This window comes from Equus przewalskii, chromosome 27 (assembly GCF_037783145.1).
Source record: "Equus przewalskii isolate Varuska chromosome 27, EquPr2, whole genome shotgun sequence".
Lineage (NCBI taxonomy): Eukaryota > Metazoa > Chordata > Mammalia > Perissodactyla > Equidae > Equus > Equus przewalskii.
The window spans coordinates 16,253,115-16,274,833 of NC_091857.1; the positions used below are offsets into that span (position 1 = coordinate 16,253,115).

The 21,719-nt window shown below is 39.8% G+C and overlaps 1 long non-coding RNA gene across 6 annotated transcripts in view; it reads left to right on the forward strand.

Moving 5' to 3' along the window:
• Window positions 1-21,719, forward strand: part of LOC103565902 (uncharacterized) — a 201,513-nt gene that overhangs the window by 42,932 nt on the left and 136,862 nt on the right. For 5 of the 6 annotated variants that reach the window (XR_011533936.1, XR_011533934.1, XR_011533935.1 and 2 more), the window contains exons 5-7: window positions 9,671-9,757; window positions 11,855-12,106; window positions 13,635-14,042. This is a non-coding gene — a long non-coding RNA (uncharacterized lncRNA). Of the gene's footprint in view, window positions 1-5,722; window positions 5,799-9,670; window positions 9,758-11,854; window positions 12,107-13,634; window positions 14,043-21,719 lie in introns of all 6 variants that reach the window. The other variant, XR_011533938.1, reaches the window with a different exon arrangement.

The following is a 21,719-nucleotide window of genomic DNA, read 5'->3' on the forward strand; positions in this document are numbered from 1 at the left end:
TCTGCCAGTTGCTTAACTCTCTTCTTGGTAAGTTCAGACACATGAGGTCTTCTGACGTTTCATTTCCCCAAAGCACTCCCTCCACAGCATGCTAACCTGCCCTAACCTGGAAAGGCTGTTCTCAGAGCCTCCACACAGCTGGGATCATGGAATTGGTGCGATTGCCTCCACCTCTCTCTTCCATAGGCTTCCTGTCTCCAGGATCTCATGTCTTCCTTTTTTTTTGGTTTCCCCACTGACTTTAGTGAAGTAGAGCCTCTAAGTGGCTATCTGAGGGAGGGTGCAGGGGAGGTAAGTATTTGATACCCTAAATGACTGAAAATGTCCTTGTTCTTCCTTCAGACTGAATTGATAGGTTAATATATCCTGGCTGGATATAGACATCTATGGTGAGAAATATTTTCCTCCAGAATTTTTTAAGGCATTGCTCGTCCAGTTCCACTGCGCTGTTGAAAGATCCAAAGCTTTTCAGAGTCTCGATATTTTTAGGTGACCATTCCCCCCACCCATCCGCTCCAAGCTTGCCTTGTCCCAGTGTTTTAAGATTGCGTGATGACATGACTTTGGTGTGGTTTATTCTCAGCCATCACCTGGGGACTCTGGATTCCCTCTCAGTCTGGATACTTAGGTCATTCTGTTCTGGGAAATTCACTTGAAATGTTTCTTAAATAATTTTCTCCTTTCATTTTCTCAGTTCTGTTTCTTGGGAACTCCTTTTATTTAAATATTGAACTCGTGAACTTGTCCTCTAATTTTCTGATTTTTTTCTCCTCTTTTCCATTCTTTACTTTTTTTTGCTCTGCTTTCCGAGAGATTTCTCCAATTTTATCTTCTAACACTTCTATTGAGTTTTTCATTTATGCCATTGTGTGTGTTTTTTTTAATTATACTTCATTTTATTCATCCAAATCTTTTTCTTTTTCACAACCCCGGCTCCCCTGTTATTATTATCTCATGAAGACTCAATAGTTATCCTCATTTCTCTCCGGATTTCTTTCCTATTGTCAGTATCATTCCTTGTATTCAAATCGGTTCATCAAGTATTTCTTATTAATTATATTTTTGTGTATATATCATCTTCTTACTACATTATTAGATTATTTTTTAAATTTTATTTATTTATTTTAATTTTAATTTTTATAGCAGTAACATTGGATTATAACATTGTATAACTTTCAGATGTGCATCATAATATATTTCGAATTCTGTGTAGATTACATCATGTTCACCATTCAAAAACTAATTATAATCCGTCACCACACACGTGTGCCTGATTTCCCCTTTTGTCCTCCCCCCTCCCCCATTCCCCTCTGGTAACTTCCAATGCAATCTCTGTTGCTATGTGTTTGTTTGTTGTTTTTGTCTTCTACTTATGAGTGAGATCATATGGTATTTGACTTTCTCCCTCTGACTTATTTCACTTAGCATAATACCCACAAGGTCCATCCATGTTGTCGCCGTTGTGTTTTTAAAATTTTTAATCTCTCTTATTTATTGATTTTTTTTTTAGAACAGGCCATACTTGTTTCATAGAAAAAATATCTTCTCATACCTCCATGAAGATAGTAATGATAATATGTTTTCTTCTGTCTGTATTGTCTCTGGTTCTTCCAGTTTGCTTAAGCTGTAACTCGGTTCTCTATTTCTTTGTATTGAAAGATGCCTTAGGTGTCTGATGATCCTTTGTGTCTGCAGATATGTAAGAGTGTGGCACTCAGATTGTGAGAGTGGAGACTGTTGGCTTTGCTGTAGGGAAGTCTGTCTAGATCAGTGCTGTGTAATAGAACTTTATGTGATGATGGACATGTTCTGTATCTCCACTGTCCAATGCCATAACCACTAGCCATGTGTACTCACTTGGAATGTGGCTAGTGCAAGTGAGGAATTGATACTTTAATTTTACTTAATTAATCTAAGTTTTAATGTAAGTCACTGCAAGTGGCTAGCGGCTGCAATATTGGACCATGAAGGTGTAGGACTTCTCTTTGAATTTTTTCTTTGGTGAATTGGGTTGGATTCATCAGGGAAAGAGCTTTGAACTCCTTTTGGGAAGGTTTAGGCTTGATTGCTGCATTCTGAGAGCCAGGTAGAAAAGAGGACAAAGGGGCAGGGATGAGTTTTCTTTTCCAATATGCCAACATCCATCTGTTAGTTTTCTGTTTGGTATTGTAGCCTCCCAACACTCCCAGAGCCCTCTTTTTTAGCTTTCCCAGAAAATAAACTTCTAGGCTTTTGTTGGGAGTGAATAGCAGATTTAAGGCTCTAACTACTTCTCATTTTTTGCTGTACCTCCAATCCTACTTCCAGAGCTGCCCAGTGCCACCAATTCCCAAGACTTGTGTGTGATCAATGCTTCTTGGCTTTTCTGCCACCATTTTGGGACCCAGCACTCTTGGATCTGGCACATCAGTTACCTTTCCTTAATCTTCCCAGCTTTCAAATTTTGATGCTGTCATGTCTTTCCTCATTCTCTGTCCTTATGATTGGATGTCCTGAAAAAAAAATTCTTTATCATCTTTAGTGGAGTTTCAGAAAAGTGTAAAAACCAAACAAAACAAACAAGTATGTTCAGTCAGTCATCTTTACTCCATGGTGGCTTTATTTCATATGTGGATTGTCTTAGTCCATTCAGGCTGCTATAACAAAAATACCATAAACTAAGTGACTTAACTGGCACTTATTTCTCACAGTTCTGGAGGCTGGAAAGTCCAAGATCAAGGCACTGCTAGATTTGGTGTTTGGTCAGAGCTCTAATCCTCTTCATCAGGGTTCTACCCTCATGACCTAATCACCTCCCAAAGGCCCCACCTCCTAATGCCATCACATTGGGGGTTGAGCATATGACTTTTGGGGAGACACAAACATTCAGTCCATACCACAGGTCTATATTTATGATCTTTCCAATCTAATCACTTACTGTACTGCTTTTTAAGTTGATCTTTAAAAGGATTGTTTATGGTGTCACCCAACTCTTATAATTTAGAATTCGTACCTCCAAGAATAATTTCAAATCTGTGTAAAATATTTTTGCTTCCTTTTTTTTTTTTTTTTTACCAACTTCATCAGCTGACTTCTGCAAGCATTTTAAACATCCACTGATCGAGACTGAATCAGTATAATTAAATGGGCTTCCCATAATGGGAGAGACTTTGCACAGGTTCACATATAAGGAGAGTTTTTTTTATCTCTAAGAAAAAATTTGGGAAAAACTATACCTTTTATTCAGATATATGCAATTAGCTTTTCAAAATAATTGAATAGGCTTTCTTATAAGAGGAGATAGTTTGTAAAAACAAATATAAGGCAATTCCTTTTATTCCTATGGAATAATTTTTTGAGAAAATATATTCAAGTTCATATGGTATTTAGGCAAGTCTGTACAAAATATAAAGCATGGGTGTAACTTAAATACATAATTAGTACTATTGTGTTTTCCCTCCTCTTTTCCCACTAAGGGCATAGTTAATAATGACGAAGGTTGAATTTTCCTGGGGGTGCAGATTCAGATTACCATGATTTTCAGAAAATAAAGTGCTATTTATTGTTCATCTATGTTTATGGACTTGAGCATAAGCCTAGTATATATTTAAAGGAATATATGACAAGGGAGATCAGCAAATTCATTGATAGAATAAGCCATTAACTTCATAAAATAATAAGTTTTAACTTGCACTTGAATTTGGACTTTTTATGCAGTTGGATGATTTATTTCTGCTCCTCATTTCCTAACTGTAAGCTGACTTTTCTTGCAAAATAAAGGTGGTCGCTCATCTGCTCTCCACCACAGGTGAGCCCAGTCAGGGTCCATGCTTAGAACTTTCAAAGTGCTCCATTCTGCTTCCAGAATGTGACCTTGGAGAATAAGCAACCAGAGCTGGCTGTTTTGCTAAGCAGGTCCTTTGGGTGCTAAAAGGAGCGTCTTGGTCTTCTGTTTTTGTTAAATCTACAGTTTGACATCTGCATAAATCTTAGTGGTTGACTAATCAGTGTTGTGTTTGTTTTTCTATTGAGTAGTTGAAGCTATTGCTTCATCTGCATTGTTCTTCCTTTTTCCTGAACTCCTACCTTGCCTCAAATTTGCACCACACGATCGAGTAGCTAATTCTATCGTGTTTGGTTGCTGCTTGCTTCAGACAGTCCTTACTCCCCCTCAGGCCCCACTCCCCTCGCCATTTAACTAAATTGTGATGGTTCAGAAGACAAAAGTCATGCGTGGTATGTCTTTGTAACCCCCACAGGGCTGCACGTGTAGAGGCACTTAGGTTAGTCTTTCTCATTGGGACACAGAATTGTGACATGTGCTACCATTTATCTTGTACATCCTCTGTTCCAAGTGCTGTGTAGGCACGTTATGCATTATTTCTCATCCTTACATAGATCCTGTGAAGGAACTGATATTTTTACCTCATTTCTCCATTGAATCTGACACTCATAGAAGGCAAGTAACTTATGTGTAGCTAGCAACCAACATAGTCAGGATGTAGACTCAGGTTGAACCCAGGATTTGAACCCATGTTCTTTCTACCATCATATATCAACTTGCCTCATTCTCAGAGCTCACACAGAGTCTGAATAAGCTTATTAAAGCAGCATTACTTAGCTCTCATCTAGATTTGTAATTTAGGCTACTAACCTAGATGGAATTCAAGTTCTATTCCGATGACTTCCAATGTTAGCTGTGCTCTTTTGAGAATTAGATGACCAATTTTCTGAGCAAAAATGCTTATCTCTTTAGGGCCATTGGAGCCTAATGAGAACCTGTGAGTGTCAAGATATCATCAATGAACAGCCTGGTTCTGAAACCCAAGACCTTCCCTAAGTCTAACGATGACAGGGCTGTTGTAGTGACGTAGGGCCTATAACTTGTCCCTTCATTTCCTTCTCTGCATTTCCTTACTGCCACATTTTTAAAACAACACTTCCTCTATGATACAATAATGGGCAAGCACTCTGAGCTTTCAAGTGACAAGTGAGTGCCAGGAATATTTTATTTGTCTTGGAAAGATATAAATTCCTGGTCTACACAGATTCCAGTGGCTTTCAGAGAGAAAGAGCATGCTGCTCTCCTTAAGAAAGGCCACCAATGGGAATGAATTCTGGTGACGCAATGCTGATATTTTAGTGCCATTCTGGAGAAGGGAAGAGGTGGGGTTTCTCTGGAGCCAGATGAACTCGTAATTAGTTCTCACCCAGGCTGCTGAAGCAATTATGGTGAAACCAAATCACATTACTTTTTTCTCCTGCTCTCGATAAAAGCCTCAACCCTGCTCCTTCTGCCCCATAGGGCACTTGGCTGGCCATTATTCCTAATACCACAGACACTGTTCTTCGCTTTTGTTTCCGGGCTAGAACTGTCACTGTGTAAAATAAGAAGTGTGGGGGAAATAATGTACCCCTCTCGGTCTCATACTTCAGAGGCACCTAGCAACCCCGTCTCCAGGCAGGCAGCACGCATCTCCCTGGTAGTCTACTGCCCACTCACAGCAGAGGCGGAGTGCTCTCTGCAAATAGCCTACGTTTTTGCTGGTGCCAGCTTGGCGGTGGGGTGGTTGTGTCATTTGGTGTCCTCAGGGATGTTTGGTTCTTATTCTGGGAAGACTAGGGCAAACCAGTGACTATCCAAAGCTGTTTGTGGAATCAGAAATTAGGTCAAGCACTTCCGTACTTGGGGTTGCACAGTCTAAAATCAAAAGCAATGGTTTTGCGTCTTTGTTTTTTCCAGTTGACACATTTCCGTGAAGAACCTTCCAGAATATACATGACATTATTTTCTAAAGGATGAAAAAGATGATTCCCAGGTATATCTATGCAATGAGAACCTCCTGGCTATTTTGTCCATCTACCAACAAGCCCAATAATGCTATCACATCAGCCTTTCTCATGGTTTTCACCAAAACTACTCTGTGCCTCTAAAACGTCAGTTGGACTGAAGAGAGCCCTGCGCTGGCTCACCAACCAGCCACATAGACTTTCCATTTCAGGCTCATGTACCACAGAGCATTATGGATAGATGTTGAGACTTGTTATTTGCTTTCTATACTTCAGGGAATTGTTAAAGTTTCTTTGTTTCTTTACTACTTGCATTTGATCTGCATTTAACCCTTGGAGAGTGAAGTTGCATCTCTTTTAGAGGGAAACCAAGCTTTTCTTCTGTGGTGGCTGATCAAAGAATGGAAGGACTCAGGCTCCTAGGAGTGTAAAGTTTGATTGCGGAAATCGAGTGCTGCTGGGTAGAGGAGTGATCCCAAGATATCAGGAAGGGAGTAGCTTTTAACCTCCAGGAGTCACTCACTCACCAAGCAATTATTGAATTGCTACCATGTGCCAAGCCCTCTGCTAGGAGCAAAGGAGACAAATATGAATGAAAGATCTTATTGACAATCTCATAATCTGGGGGAGATTTTAGTGAAAACAACCGTTAGGGACAATGTCAGATTTGTTGTAATACAAGTACTTGCAAAGTTCTTAGGGAGCTCTAGGGTAGGAATGGGTGGGCTCTCTAGAGAGATGGGAGGTGGCTGGGAGGAAGATTTATATAAGTTAATTTTTAATAATAGCTATGTTTAACAACTGGCTCACAGCATTCCTGAAAATCCAGCATTTAGCTCTCATGAACTGATGTGAACTGGCTCCAGCATGCCATGGGATGAAGATGAAATTGGGAAGCGTAGATATGTCTTGTAGCCACCCTAAGGAGTTTAGACTCTTTCCATAAGGCAGGATAATTTGAAATATTAATCAGTGTTTTTATTTTTCTTGTTTTATTTATTTTTACCTTCTCCCACCAAAGAAGGTACGTAACTTTTGCTTTTCCTTGTCTCAGAGGCTTTTGTATTGCTGGGCAGAAACCAAATATTTCTAAAGAGCTAGACTTGGCATTACCTATCTGATAAAGGATTGTTATCCAAAATATACAAGTAACTCTTAATGCTCAAAAATAAGAAAACAAACAACCTAATTGAAAAACTGGCGAAAGACCTGAATAGACACCTCACCAAAGAAAATATACAGATAGCAATTAAGCATGTGAAAAGATGCTCCACTTCATATGTCATTAGGGAAATGCAAATTAAAACAACAATGAGGTATCATTACACACCTATTAGAGTGGTCAAAATTTAGAACACCAACAACACCAAATGCTGGTGAGGATATGAAGCAACAGGAACTCTCATTCATTGCTAGGGGGAATGCAAAATGGTACAGCCACTTTGGATCACAGTTTGGCGGTCTCTTATAAAACTAAACATACTCTTACCATACAGTCCAGTAATTGTGCTCCTTAGTTTTTACCCAAAGAAGTTGAAAACTTATGTTCACATAAAAACCTGCAAATGAATATTTATAGCAGCTCTAGTTATAATTGCCAAAATTTGGAAGCAAACAAGATGTCCTTCAGTAGATGATTAGATAAACCAACTGCAGAACATCCAGACAATGGAATAGTATTCAACGCTAAAAAGAAATGAGCTATCAAGCTATGGAAAAACATGGAGGAAACTTAAATGCATGTTACGAAGTGAAAGAAGCCAATCCAAAAAGGCTATATACCATGTGATTCCAACTATATGACATTCTGGAACAGGCGAAACTATGGAGACCATAAAAAGATCAGTGGCTATGATGGGGTGGGAGGAGGTGGGTGGGGGGAAGGATGAACAGTAGAGCAGAGGATTTTTAGGGCAGTGAAACTATTCTGTATGATATTATAATGGTGGATACATATCATTATATCTTTGTCAAAACCCATAGAATATGCAACACCAAGCGTGAACCCTAATGTGAACTATGCACTTTGGGTGATAATGACGTGCCCATGTAGGTTCACCAAATATAACAAATGTACCACTCTGGTAGGAGATGTTGATAGTGGGGGAGGTTGTGCATGTATGTGAGGACAGAGGATAGTGCAAAATCTCAGTACCTTCCACTCAATTTTGATGTGAACTTAAAATTGCGCTAAAAAATAAAGCCTATTTAAAAGGAAAAAAGGAAAAAGAGCCTGAGAGCTGATGTGAGGATTTATGACTCAGTACCTGAATGGTGGTTATGGAAACCAGAGCATCCCTGTGTTGCCTAAAGATGATATTCTGACCAGTAGACTGCACTGGTATAAAGCTCACTGAGTGTGTCAATGAAGACAAATGCCAGTGTGGCAGGAGGAAATTTAGATACGCATGATTATTATGAGGTATGCGTTGAAGAATAGAATATGAGAATTTGAACCAACTTAAGCCAGTTTACTGTCCCACGAATGTCAGGTAATTTTGGATTTCATCGGAACCCTCCAGTAGTAAGAGGGAGTAACAGCTCTAGGTTTCCAACCCATCACCTTTCTACCAGGCAGTTGTAGCAAAAGCACATTTTAGACTGTATTATTCTAAGCAAACAAATATTTGCCGGCAAGTAGGCACAAAACAGTCATTCAGTGTATACTTGGAATATTTTCAGTCTCAACCCCTGACACGATGACCAGCACCTTCATGAGAGGCTCTCTCCAGGAGGAAGACAGGTATTCCGATGGAGGGAGAGGCAGGCCTTTTAGTCAGATCAGATGACAGGATCATTCACTAAGCAGACCCACTCAGGATCAGTGGGCCTGGAAGCCGTCCCTCTGGTAGGAACTACTGGCTTGGTCAGGTGTTTATTTATGCGTTCTTGTCCAAGTAGGAGATGCCCGACTTCTAATAATCATATAACTTAAACTCCACTAATTTCACCAATTAAAAATTCTTTATAACATTCTAAATAATGAAACTTCTGGTGCTGATTTTGATAAAAATACCTTTGAATGCCACCTGGCCAATTCTTAGGGTGTTACTTCTATTAGGCCACTTCATATGCTAATTGATCCCTGGGGTGTAGACTAGAGTTAAATTGTGCACAAAGAGTTCCCAATGTTTACATACCTCGTTAGTGTAAATCAAATTACAGCAGACAATAAAACCAAAAGAAATAGCAAGAAAAAGATTTTTAAAAAGCTCCAGCTTCAAGATGAAATATACTTCTGCTTTGCGTTGTGTTAGTAACCATGAGATCTAATTGTACATGTTCCCATTACTGTACTGGAGAGAGTGAGTGTATATGGGGTTTTATAACATTTAAACAAAAACCATTTAAAGCAATTTACTGCCTTTCTTGGTGTACCATCATAGCTCCTATTTGAGACTCCCCAATAACAAAAGATTTCCCCTTAACAAAACCCTTTATGTAAGGCTTTATTTATTTATTTTTGATAAGGCTTTATTTGATGTTTTTTTTTTTTTTTTGTAACAAGAAGAATCAGGAGTAATATGGATGAGCAGAAAAATATTCTGGAGAGAGGTTGTCATAGGAACTGTGCCAAGAGAGCAGTACGCACAGGATAGAATGCACCATCCAAAGAAGAGAGGAAGGAAGTGATCCTGAAGCTGCTCTTTCCATCAGTTTGTGGGAATAAAGCTCATATGAATCTCCTCATGGAAATTATCCTCAGTGATAGCAGGGGGAGGTGGGATACTAAGAGGCTGAGGGGGGCTGATGACAAGCACCTTGTAGGATTTTTGTAGGATATAAAAATAGATAAAATATATAAAACATCTACTATGTATAACACCTACTATATATAGTCCCTGAAAAATATTAATAGTAAACAACAATAATCTTCACTATCTCATCTAATCCCTACTAGAGCCCTCTGAGGAAGACACAGTCATTATTCAAATCTTCCAGATGAGAAAAGGAATTCCAGAGAAGTTGAATTGTTCAAGGTGACATGGTGAGTGGCAGAGCTGGACTCATTGCAAGGTTGTCTGACTCTAGAGCCCTTGCTCTTAACCTCTCTGCTGGACTGAACCAGTAGGCGATCAATTACTGGTAATAATTATAAAAATGATTCTTGGATGGTGGAATAGTAGTGGGAGTTTCGATTGCCATATGGCAGAATGTCACAGCATTTGTTGATTTTGTTTTTTCCTTAAGTTTCTTTTTCCTAAACCACGGAAATGTTATCTTAGAGGATGACATTCTTTGTTCCATTCTCCCCTCCTTACTCCCCAGTGCAGAGCTCCAGGTTTCTCCAACCAATGGACGTTCTCCTACAGAACTCTTAAGAAAATCAGGAATCTCCTCTCTCTCTTTCCTAAAGAGAAAACTCATGGCTAGAGCTTCCTTACCATACCTTCCCCAAAGTTTCAAAACTTGTGTCCCCCCCTCCCCAGAATTCATATGTTGAAGCCTCTTGAAGAAACAATTATTCATGCACTTGTTAAAGAATGTTAAGGCAGATTTTATTCAGGGAGACTATCACAATAGCTATAGAGACCACTACATTGGGGTTTTGTAGTAGTACAGAGAGATTGGGCTCAACTCCAAATATAAGAAAAATGGGAATTTGTAACCAAGAAGCCAGGGATAGGGGGTGGTCAGCAGATGGAAAATTACCAAGAGGAAATGTCATGGCTAAGGGAGGATTCTGGCTAAACCAACCTAACAGGATTCTTGCTGAAGGCAGGTCAGGGTGATCAGACATCACCTGGTAGAAGGTAGATGATGAGAAACCTGATCAGATACGGAGGGTAATTAGATATCGAGGATGGAAGATTCTGGTTAAACTGACTTAGCAGGCTTCTTGCTAGACATGGAGTCTACAGGAAAGGACATGGGAGCCCAAGGTCAACCCTAGTCAAAAAGAGAGCTCAGAAGAGCCTGACCAAAGTTTGGTCAAGGAGAGAATGTTTGTCAAGTCCTAACCCCTCAGTGCCTAAGAATGTGACTGTATTTGGAGATGAGGCCTTTAAACAGGTGATTAAGGTAATGTGAGGTGGATTCTAATCCTTATGACTGGTGTCTTTATAAGAAGAGGTCGTTAAGACACAGAGACTCACACAGGGGGAAGACCATGTGAAGACACCAGAGGAAGACAGCCATCTACAAGCTAAGGAGCGAGGCCTTCAGAAGAAACCAACCCTGCCAACACCTTGATCTTAGACTTCTAGCCTCCAGAACTCTGAGGGAATAAATTCCTGTTGTGTAAGCCATCCTGTCAGTGGTACTTGTTATGGCAGCCCTAGCAAAGTAATATACCCCACAGTGCCCAAAGTGCCATAGCTTTATTCAAACCCATGTCATCTTTTCCTCCTGGCATCTCCACTCTTGGCATTCTGTAGCTGTGTCTATTTCACTCAGGTTAAACACCAGGGATGGAATGTGAACCCACTCTGTAAATGGCTCAGGTCTCCTTTGGAAACAGCTCTGGGGAGACTAAGTCTAGGAAAATTAATCAACGTACATGCTTTCCTTGGTGTTCTTCTGCCTGACTCCCACTTGCCCGGCTCTCCCAGGGAATAATGCCTTCCTTGGAGCTAACGCAACACTTCGTTCATATCTAGATGCAAGTTCTTACATGAATGTACCACCATTAATTCTTTATATGTCTGTTTACCACCCGCACCCCAGCCCCAGTTAATTTCTGAATTCATAGACACTGAGATTGTGCCTATGAATTATTCATTTCTGTACTCTCAGCACCTACTACAATTCCTGGTTCAAAGAAGGTGCTAATTCATGTTTGGATTCTTGAATGAAGATATATACGTATACATATTCTATCTTTTATTCCTTCTTTACCTCTGATGAGGAGGGTTTTGTAATACAGACTCAAATGAAAGAAATTTTAACCACACTAAATATGTGATGCTATGAGCAATGGCCAATGTTATGAGAAAAAAGTCTTATCTTTATTTTAATTGATCCAGTCAGAAGATTCTGAAATGCCTCAGCCTCCTCTTCCTTTTTTTTTAAATATATATTTTACCAGGTTCATTTTTTCAATTAAACTGTTGAATTAACAAATTTTATTTTATTTTTTTTGAAGGAGGATCACCATTTATTGATCACCTTTCGATGTCTGGCCCAGCCTCTTCTTATAAGGGAGAATGCAAGTAAAAAGGAGGTCGAGTTGTCTAGGAAAAATGGTCATCATGATCTCAAGGAATCTTACTGCCTCTTCCACACCCAAGATGGAGCCAGCACCCCCAGGAAGGGGCTAGGCATCGATGGGGAAGTAGGGAGAGAAAGGAGACTACAGAGGGAAGGGATTCCCAGGCTCCCACTCAAGACTGACTTGGTAAGGACTGTCAGGCAATTCATTGGAAAATAAATATTTCACCTCTGGATATCCTCTGGACTCCTTGTGGGTCTGGACTATTTACTAGATGGATTGTTTCTTTTTGGTAATGAACTGTACTTCATTCTCCTTGGACTTTAGAGCAGAAGAGGGGGAGATATATTTTTATTGTTATGAACTGTATCAGGCTGGTCATGCAGAAGCACAGGAACACTACACTTCTCATCCCTCCTGGGTCCAAACCAATGAGAGGTGTCTGCTCTATCATGGGGTTGGGTTGGAAACAAGTACAGTCTTTCAAAATACAGCCCTTCACCCAGCTCTTTCAGAGCCACAGTCCAAGGAAGGCCAACTTTTCCTGAAAGTTTTAGTAAAAATCTGGGTCATGAGCACCCAATATTTTTAGACAACATAGGTGATGGACAAAGCAAGATGTGTAACTAACAACACGTTTTTGCACTACTTGGAACACAGTCAGCCTTCAGGAGTTTGCTGTTGGTGAGATAATGGCCAACACCCTACAGATTTGTGTTGGGACCACCAAAGAAGCAGAATCAATCATTTGTGAAAAAGCAGAACAATCCTCCATTAGACTTTGTGTATTACCAAAAACGAGCCCAAGTGAAGGTGAAATCTATCCTCCAGTTTCCTAAGTATAATTCAGAGATCCAGGAGGGAAAGGAAGTGGAGAAAAAGTAAAAAATAAAAAAGGCTGTCTGGAGTTTGGGAACACTAAACAGAGATGGAAGATATTTCTGTCTTTGATGTCCAACATCCACGTGGTCACTTTTTTCTCCTAGAGGCACTTAATTTTGTGGGATTGAATTCTTCTTTCTGACTCCTAGAAAAATATAAATGCCATCAACTGTTTGATCTCCTCTGGGTAGTTTGAAGGCTGTTTGTTTGTGGGTAGGGAAGTTAATGCCACAAAAAGCACGAAAATCCTACAACACGATTCACAGCAAACAGTCACAGTGCAGGTCTTATGGTGCATTTCTGATGTTAAAAAAAAAAGAAAAAAGGATTACTTGAAAGCGTGTATCCAGAAAACACAAGATATCTGTACTATGTATTATCCGGTGAGAGCTAAGTAACATTGGGACATAGTTATTTTAAGTTACAGTTTCAAAAAACAAAAACTATTATTTATGGAACCCCCCCCCCAAAGTTTGCTAATTTAAACGGTTTTGAAAATGGGCATGAAGGAGAGAAAAGGGCCTTTCATGTGATATATAAGGAAGATCTTTTGAAGAAAATTAGCTCCTGCAGGAGTAGGATTGATAATGTGACATATACTCACTTTGATCTAAATTTAGCATCTTCCCACATTTTCAACGTTCCAGTGTCCTTCTCGTTACTATAGTGATCATTCCTTGCAACTCAATGTGTAATTCCTAGGTGACAGACAACAATCATGGATACCAGGGTGGGCATATGTAAAAATTCCATTTATTAAATATTATTTAGAGTTACCTGTTTGAAAAGCCTCTCTCTTTTTTTCCCTCTCTCTCTCTTTTTTTTTTTTCAGCATATTTTAGGTTTGCTACATCTAATGAGGAGATTGAAACACCTCCAAATATGAGTTGTATGAGAAGAACCAAGAAGGACATTTAGGCTGTAATTTTGAGTGTAAGAACCTTGATATGATGTCACAGCATTGCTAGGGAAACAAAAAATGAGGGTTCTAAAATAAGTACTTTTCCATTGGAGCTGACCTAGAAAGAGACTCTTGATGTTTGATGAAACTGTGGACAAAAAAATACCCTCAATAGTTGGAGCATCTGTCTGTGCAGTGATATTGTACCACAGTCAATGTTTATTGTTCTTCTGAATTGGACACATCCACGATGTGGGAGTTCTTTTTCACAAAGGCAGCTTGCATTAGAAACTTCCAGATAAATGCAGAAGAATCTCCTGACCACTGAAAAGACAAATGGTAAGTACTTCATTATAATGCTCTTCATGCTTTTTAAACATCTTATCAGGCCTATTTCAGCTCTCTAACAAACCGTGTGTCAAAATATTCCTACCTGAGTAGCACGGAGATTGCGCTATTTACTTTCCTAGGTATTGGCCCTATAAGGCAGCCTTCTTGGGTTGGAAATAGCAATAAGTCCATCGAAATGCATGTCCTGAAACAAGAACCCACACTTTGAAATCTAGCTTTTCCACTGCCACACAGTAAGCAAAGGCAAAAAATAAACAAACGAAAAATTTAATGAAAAAGACCAAAAAGACGCTTGCTAAGTGGGGAGTGACAAAAGGAGAGGGGAATATTAAGAAATCTCAGTGTTAGAATTTGTTCAGAAACCTATTAGCAGTACTGATCGTAGGAGTTATTAATCTCTTCCTGTGTGCCCTGCTTCGAGCTAGGCACCCTAACCTTCATGCCTCTGTTTAGTCCTCATGACAGCTATGTGAGGTTGTCGTCATTACTATCTCCATTTTACAGAGGAGGAATTAAGACTGAGTGTTAAAGTAACTTGCTCAACTGATCCTAGTTAAGCTAGTAAGTGGTGGATATATTTAAAACAACAAGAACAACAAAGCCCAAGCCATCCAGAGGAGACATTGTGGGTAGATGGTCTCATAAATGCAAACATATAATCCAGGGGATGCATGGGCTTGTGCTACGGCCTAAACCAATAAATTCACCAAGTCAAGAGCCCAGAACAGGTGACCACAGCTCCCCTTGAAAGGAGGCGACCAGAAACTGGGATGTAGATTTGATTTTCATAAAGCCTTTTTGTTCTTCTATGTAGAAGAGTTTCCATGTGCCCTTTGATAAATTTACTTACCCTATGTATATATCCACATCCTCAAACTGGAAAACAGAGTGGGTAGAACTTCTTTATCACACCTGAAGTTCAAGAATATAATAACGTTAGACTTTATGTTCTTTTCTCCTACAAAGTGGTCCTATGGACCAAAAATGGATGGTGGATTTATTACTGTTCCTGGGAACTTGGGGTTGGTGTCAGTGATGATCTTATTTCATTATAGTCCAGGGCAGTTTTAGCAATTCATTCTGCAAGTCCCAGCATGTATTATTGATTGTTTTTTCATATGAATCAATCACAGGTGGAATCTCCAATAGAATGGTCTCTTGTAAAATGAGTTACATAAAACTTAACAGATCCATACCAAACTTCTAAGTTAGTAGTAGAAAAGAACAGTAATTGCAATGTACCGCAAGAGGGCGTGCTGGTACTTTTAAATATCAATAACTTGGCAGGCAAAGGGAGCCTAAAGATCAGGTGCCGATTTCAGTTACAAGCCAGTTGCTTTTCTGCAGTCATTAGATATCAAATCCCGAAGATTTTCTTTAGTCATTTTCGTGGGATTTGAAAAGACTAGTGAGGTTTTTAAAGCATATTCCTTCTTATTTTCATAGAGAGAAATGAGTTTTTTTCCTCAAAATTTATTTTTCTGGATTAATATTTTCTTAGATATATACGTTGTACCATCACCAATTATCAAAGTGGTTTAAGGAAAATTAAGAGAAAAAATTGTTTCCTTTTGTTATCAGCAATACAAGTTACAGAATGGTGAAATTGCAGTTCATTTTAGCAGATGGAAATAAGGTTAAGTGGAGAGAATTATGCCAAATTAACAGAGATTCAAATAACCTTCTCCATACTCCTTCCCCTTATATATGTAATGAGGTGATTCATTACATATTAAAGAATGGTTTTTACTGACAAGATTGTCCATCATTTTTAGGCCTTAGTATTGCCTGTTTAATAACCACCAACATCTGAACATGGATTTGAAAAAGAATACATGTGTTGTTCCCTAAAGCTAAAAATTAAAAATAAATTAAAATAGGGGCCGACCCCATGGCCTAGTGGTTAAGTCCAGTGTGCTCCTCTTTGGTAGCCCAGGTTCGTGAGTTCTGATCCCAGGCGCGGATCTATACCATTCGTCTGTCATGCTGTGGTGGCAACCCACATATAAAATGGAGGAAGATTGGCACAGATGTTAGCCCAGGGCTAATCTTCCTCAGCAAATAAATAAATAAAAATAGGCAAATGGCAAAATCCTCACAGCGTATGCAGTTTGGGGTGATCCTAAAAGTAGATGTGATGTTTCCTTCTCAGAGGGAAATTTATAAATATTTTCACTGGAAATGTCCCTTTAGTCCAGGGATTGGCAAACTTTTTCTGTGAAGGGCCAGATAGTAAATACTTGCAGGCATATGGTCTCTGTCTAGTTCTGGCTACTCAGTTTTGCCACTGTAGCGTGAAGCAGCCGTAGACAAGCAAATGAGTGGGCCTGATTGTGTTCTAATAAAATGTGATTTACAAAAACAGGTGTCCGGCTAGATTGAGCCCCAGGAGTGTAGTTTCCTGAACCCCACTTTGGTCTAGCTGTGGATGCCTTAGAGAAAAGGAGTGAGCGAGAAGGAGAAACCCACTTTGGCCACCTGAATATAGGGACATACAAAGAACCTCTCATGGGAGAGCATAAGGACATAGAAAGCTTCAGCTGAGGTCCCAAGAGATGTTCCACACAATCCTTAGCAAGGAGCCAAAATAAAAGCTGTCTTAGGAAAGAGTGGATTTTAGAAAATTGGTTGAAACAGATGCATAGCCCCACAGCTAAAATAAGGAAAGCCCAGAGGGTGCAGTAAATCAAAACTGTCTGAGAGATGGGGAGTTTGTCCTGAGCACCAGGAGCCCTGGCATTCTGAGCCACCAAGAAGTAAGGAAAATCTTGAACTGCAGGAAACTATGAAGTTTTGCAGTAACACAATTGTGGGTGATGAATTAGCCACAAGGAGGCACCTTCATTTTCTGAACATAAGGAGGAACCATAAGTCCCAACCTAAGGACATTTTCTAAGGCCACTGGAACTTTAAAAATTTTGAAAATATGTTTCATGGTTCATAGAAACAGATATATTCCCCAAGAGTGACAAATGCATTGTACTTTGATTTGGGAGATGAGCTAAGATTTCCACAAAGTCAATTAATTAATTGCTGGAAAAAATTGCTGAGAAGAGTATGTACTGCACTAGTTCCTAAGTCTGGCTGCAGAAAAATGTCAAGGAGATTTTTTTCGAAACACAGTTTCCCAGGTCTCATTCCAGACCTACTGAAGTAGATTTTCTGGAGCCTGTCGCCCAGACATTTTGACAATGCTACCCGGGTGGGTTGGGAGAAGCCAGGCCAGCATGAACCTTGGGGCTGGTGTTGGGAACCTCTAGGACAAAGGACAAACCCCGAGCGTGAAGTTTGGCCATGCTAAGTTCAAATTCAGGCCCTGCCTTCTATTAGGCGTTTGACCTTGAGCCAGTAATATAACATTTCCAAACTTCAGCTGTGACACCTATAACATGGAGCCCACGTTTGGCCCTACTGGAAGGACTGGACCTCCGATGTGGCTCTGTCAGGTGAGGAGCATAGACGCATTGGCTCTTTCACATCCTCTCTCCCTCCTCTTTCTCTGTGGGGACGATATAGCTGGATTTGCTTCACTCACCATTACACAGAATTTTGCTAAAAACGAGAGCATTTTTAAGCAGACATGTCTGTTTACTTTTGCTCCATGGAGGCATTTCTTCTCGAGTTTCCTGAGAACTCTGGGTTCAGGTCATGTCGTCCCCTCTCTTAAACACCAGCTGGGGAGAAGCTGAAGAAGGGAGATGTCGAGTCCTTAGACACCCCGTCAAGTCCTAGCCTGTGCTGACTTTCTTTGCAACTTGGTTTGAGGCAATTCCAAACTCATTGCTGGTAATTTGGCTTTCAAGTCCAAATTCCTGAGCTTAGTTCTTACATGCAGGTGTAAGAGCTTTTGCTTCTTCGTCAGAAGTTTAGATGGCAGAGAGTTAGGCCACACCTGTTGCTCCTTTATTTATTTTTCTCTCTTTTCTCGGGTTTATCTAAACAAAGAAGAACATCAGTCCCTCTGAATCTGGAGTGTGGAAAATCCCAGGGCAGCCTACCAATTGTTCCTTGGCAGGGGCCGTGATACCGAGGAGGGAGCTGGCAACTCCCTTCCTCTGGCCAGAGGGGTTTTTCTTACTTGTAAGCAATTACTCATCTGCACTCTGGGAAGAGAGGTTGCTCCTGCTTCCTGAACATGCAAGGTTGAAATGAACTCTTGAAGGAGGAAAATGATTGCACAGTGCATGTTGTTAAAGCTCCTCCACGGTAGGAAAGTATTGGTGGAACAGAAGAGGAGTATGGCAATCATTCTGTGAATTTTGTTGAAAGAAGAAAGCTAGGGAAAATCAAATTGCCATTAAAGGAAGAGTTGCTGTAGTTTACAGGTCCACGGTGGCCTCTCCAATGGTTGTGGATGGCAAGTCAGGACGGCAATTTTTTTTTTTTTATTGAGGTTATGATAGTTTACAACATTGTGAAATTTCAGTTCTACATTATTATTTGTCAGTCGCATTACAGGTGTACCCCTTCACCCTTTGTGCCCACTCCCCAGCCCCCTTCCCCCTGGTAACCACTAATCTGTTCTCTTTGTCCATGTGTTTATCTTCCACATATGAGTGGAATCATACAGAGTTTGTCTTTCTCTATCTGGCTTATTTCACTTAACATAATACCCTCAAGGTCCATTCATGTTGTTGTGAATGGGGCAATTTTATCATTTTTTATGGCTGAGTAGTACTCCATTGGTTATATATACCATAGCTTCTTTATCCAGTCATCAGTCAGTGGGCACTTAGGTTGCTTCCATGTCTTGGCTATTGTGAATAATGCTGCAATGAACATAGGGGTGCATGAGTCTCTTTGAATTGCTGTTTTGAAGTTCTTTGGATAGATACCCTGTAGTGAGATAACGGGGTCATATGGTATTTCTATTTTTAATTTTTTGAGAAGTCTCCATACTGTTTTCCACAGTGGCTGCACCAGTTTGCATTCCCACCAGCAGTGTATGAAGGTTCCTTTTTCTCCACAACCTCTCCAACATTTGTATTTTTTGTCTTGGTTATTATAGCCATTCTAACAGGTGTAAGGTGATATCTTAGTGTAGTTTTGATTTGCATTTCCCTGATGATCAGTGATGATGAGCATCTTTTCATGTGCCTATTGGCCATCTGTATATCTTCTTTGGAGAAATATCTGTTCATATCCCCTGCCCATCTTTTGATTGGGTTGTTTGATTTTTTGTTGTTGAGTTATTTGAGTTCTTTATATATTATGGAGATTAACCCTTTGTTGGAAATATGATTTGCAAATATTTTCTCCTGGTTGGTGGATTGTCTTTTCATTTCAATCCTGTTTTCCCTTGCCTTGTAGAAGCGCTTTAGTCTGATGAAGTCCCACTTGTTTATTCTTTCTATTGTTTCCCTTGTCTGAGAAGACTTGGTGTCCAAAAAGTTCCTTTTAAGACTGATGTCAAAGAGTGTACTGCCTATATTGTCTTCTAGGAGTCTTATGGTTTCAGGTCTTTTCTTTAAGTCTTTGATCCATTTTTAGTTTATTTTTGTGAGTGGCATAAGAGAATGGTCTATTTTCACTCTTTTACATGTGGCTGTCCAGTTTTCCCGACACCATTTGTTGAAGAGACTTTCCTTTCTCTATTGTATGTTCTCAGCTCCTTTGTCGAAGATTAGCTGTCCATAGATGTGTGGTTTTATTTCTGTAGTATTTATTTCAATTCTGTCAGGAAGGCAAATTTACATCTCAGGAGTTTGTGGACTCAGCCCAAGAGTCAAGTTTCTTTGCAAGTAAAACCTCATGATTTTGTTGTATTCTAATTTAGAGTTGGGCATTAGCCAAATTAGGAATGAAGAATTCTACATCAGCAGGTTTACTGCTTAATTTCATTGTTGGTTCTATTTAGTAACTTCAAGCCAAGTAAAGGACACAGCTATAATCTTGCAAAGAATCAAGATACAGCAATTGGACAGTATTTGAATATTAGTTTTTGGTTTTTTTTTTAGCACAATGTCTCTGTAAATTGAATGACACCTATAAGGTCCAAAAATAAACAGAAATTTTAAGTTGTTCCCTTAATTCTATTCACATCTCTCACACTCTCAGGAGAAATAAATATTCCAAAAACACACATGACTTTGTTTTATTTTTACCAAAAAAATTTTCTCCAAGCCAAATATTAAAGCAAAGCACATCTGTTCAAATTAGTCAGAAGTTAATTGTTAAACAAAACTGAAATGCTCATGTGAAAAAACAAAAAAGGAAACAAGAAGATAAGTGGCCTGCCATAAATTTTTTTAATTTTCAAGTTAGCAGTTGTGAATGCAAAGAAATTCCTCTCTGATATAAACTGTTAATGCTTTTTATTTTTCTAAAATAACATTTCAAGGGATTACTTTGGGGGTCAGAATAATAGCATTACTTTGGGTGGTTGAAAATGATTGCTTTGTACATTTCCAGGCACTTTTGATATTTGTGGTGGAGAAAATTGGTTCCAGCCAGAAGGAAGGCTTTCAATGCTGTGGTACTTACAGTGCTTTTTACAAATGGGCTATGACACAGTGTGACGTCATTTAATACTGGTGCTTTCCCATGCAATGAAAACTTTGAGCAAGATTAAAAAATAGGTAACAAGTAATATAGAAGCCAATAGCTCATCCAGGTAAAACATCGCTTTATAAAACTAGAGACTTGACACCGTCTTTGCTTTTGTTCTTGCTGCATCTGATCTGTGACCAAGTTCTCAGTCCCCTCCTCTCCATTTTCTCAGCCCCTGTTTGCACAGTTCTTTACTTCTTTCCCCCTCAACTACACAACATCCTTGTAAATGTTTTCCTGCATTTTCCCCTATTTTTTGTAATCCATCCTCCTGAAGCCTAGGCCTGATTATGTCATCCTCCTGCTGAAACCTTTGTTTGCCACAACTCTGAGGATTCTGGTGAAGACAAGTGTCTCTGGGATTCTCTTTCCTTTGGAATAAGAGCTTCACTGACAGTCCAGCCCTACAGAGAAGGAAGTGTTACAGTTAGGCAGGTTGTCAGGCCCCCGACCAAGTAACTCAGGGTTCTTCCAGAAGCCACAAGCCTAGGGGACAACTAGATTGCTGATGAGGACATCGAGACAGAAGCCCAGCTGTATGCACTGGGCACATGAGGAGGGTGAGAGAAGGCTGGAGGCCCAATGGACATTGGATGGCCAAGCACACTCAGCAACAGATGGAAGAACAGGACTATAGCCAGCGCCCACTCTCCAGTGGATATGGGGTAACCAATCTACTTCCTATCTTGTTCAGGAACTCTCTGAGGCCAAACCAACCAGTTTTAGATCTTGGTAACGCCAGTGGAGCAAGACTAAGAAAGGCTATAGAAGATATATACAAGATCCCAGCTCTCATAAGATTTATATTCTAGTGGGGGAGATGTGCCCCAAACAAGTTAAATACAATATTTCCAAAATGATAAGTGTTTATTCTAGCAAAAGAGTTGGACAAGGAAATATACAAATCAGATGATTCAAATAGTGATCAGTGCCATGAAGAAAGTAAAAGTGGTGATGTGTCTGAGGGGGTTTGCTTGTTGAGGGTGGTAGAGCAGGATTGGGCCTCTCAGGTGGCTTTTGTGTTGAGAAGTAGATATGAGGAAAAGGCTAGCCATGCAAAGAGCTGGCAGGAAATCCTTCTAGGAAGAGGAGACCTTAAGTGGCAAACCCAGAGAT